The following is a 2,151-nucleotide window of genomic DNA, read 5'->3' on the forward strand; positions in this document are numbered from 1 at the left end:
TATGCCGGATAATAAAGTTCTTAGCTAAATTACTCTGCAGTTAAATTTACAAAATAGTTTTTTAAAAAAGAAAGTCGGCTCTTCTTATACACGGATTTTTTATACACGGATCCAAGCACACATGGTTTGAAAATGTTCAAAAAAAGTATAAATTTCAAATATCAAACCTTGATTTTCCATTATTTACAGTATAAGGGACACCATTTTGTTATGTCATATTTAATGGGACTTGAGCATACACAGATTTTGTTATACATGGTGGATCTTGGAACCAAACCCCAGTGTATAATAAGGGTCCACTGTACCAAATATATTTGCTCCCTTCATGTCATTTCCCCTCTCCAGCAGCAGCATTTCTAGAGATTTTATATCTATAGTACTTACCAGTATAGCTATGAGTAATGTGGCCCTTAATTTTCCTAGCCTTCCCAAGAATAGAAAGCTTAAAGCTGTGCTTCACAGGCTAGCATTTTTCCTCCCAATGTGTGAGGAACTGACACTGTATTTGTTCCCACTGGCTACAGTTGTTTTTCTTTCCTGGAAACTTGCAGGGACCAACAGCCAATGTGAGTAATACTGGCTTGAAAGGCTTGTTTAGGAAAAAATCATACAAAATTATAGGGATGCAATGTTGCCTTTACAAAGCTACATGATATTCAACAAGTATGGCCTTCCTTTATCTCTTCATTGGAGGACTGTTGTGCATATTGAATTTGTGCCATTAAATGTGAACACTCCCCCCCCCCCAATAAGAGGGGAAGCTCCCTTGGCACCAGACAATATTGCTAGCAGAAGAAAGAATTTCCAGGACAAACCAAATAATTAACCTACGTTTTACCATGCTCACAATATGTATACTATGTATAGTAGCTCTAAAATTCTGAATAAAAGGCACTCGTTTCTCACGTTATTCACCCTGTTATAAAACCAATAAAGCCTAATTATTGTTTATTGAAAAGTTCTGTTCATTTCAGTGGATCCGCCTTGTTGTTAACTGCCCTCAAGTTGGCCTTGACTCATGGTGACCCTGTGAATGAAATATCTCCAATCCTCCCTATCCTCAACTGCTTAGATCCAGCAGGTTCAGGCCAGTGGCCTCCCTGATTGAGTCTAGCCATCTGGCATGTGGTCTTGCTCTCTGCTTCCCTCTACCCTGACTAGCATTATAGTCTTTTCTAATGACTCATGCTGTCTCATGATGAGGCCAAAGTATAACAGCCTCAGCTTCATCATCTTTGATTCCAGGTAGACTTCTGGTTTGACTCATTTGTTTGTCTTTTTGGCACTCCACAGTATCCTCAGCACTCTTCTCCAGCATTACAGCTCAAATGAGTTTATTTTCTTTGTCGGCATTTTTCACTGTCCAGCCCTTGCATCAATACGTGGGATACAATGGTTTGGACAGTTCTAACCTTCATGCTCAGTTGTAGGACTAATGTTGGAGTTACTTGAAGTGCTTAAGGACACTATGGACACGGGGGTTCTCAGAATCATAGATTCTGCAGGGGCATCATGCACCATTGAGTCCAACCCCTGCTCAATGATCTCTCAGCAGGTAGCTGTTAGCCTCTTTTTGAAGATATCCAGAGATATTTTGCTTTTGAAGTAGTTTAATTTGCTGTTGTGACACTATAATAAAGCTGGAGGGAAGCTTTGGTTTAGACAGTAAAGCTCTTTTGCACATGTGGAGAACTGTGATAAGTTCTGCAAATACTTTGAAGGGCACTGTTGCCATTTTAGCCTGTTGTGGCAAAAGCACATTTTATCTGGCATAAAAAATACATCTGATGAAGTGGTCTAGCATCCATAAAAGCTTGTTAATCTTTCAAGTGTTCCAAGGCTCTACAAATACAATCAGAATTTACTGAGGACAGTGGCATCACTAAGGTTGGTGTCACACACACACACACTCATTGACCCCCCCCTCCCATCCCACACCATATGGAATCCTTAGTAAAGTTTTTTTTACTAAGGCTACTCATAAATTATAATTCCCATATATCACTGAATGTCATGGTAATAGTTGTGACAGAAACAACTATCACAATATAAAATGATACATTTAAATTACATTACCATATGCACAGCCTAGATGTATTTACATCTACATAGTACTACCATGTGGTTAAAATGAAAATTTGATAAAATATG

Source organism: Sceloporus undulatus, chromosome 1 (assembly GCF_019175285.1).
Source record: "Sceloporus undulatus isolate JIND9_A2432 ecotype Alabama chromosome 1, SceUnd_v1.1, whole genome shotgun sequence".
Lineage (NCBI taxonomy): Eukaryota > Metazoa > Chordata > Lepidosauria > Squamata > Phrynosomatidae > Sceloporus > Sceloporus undulatus.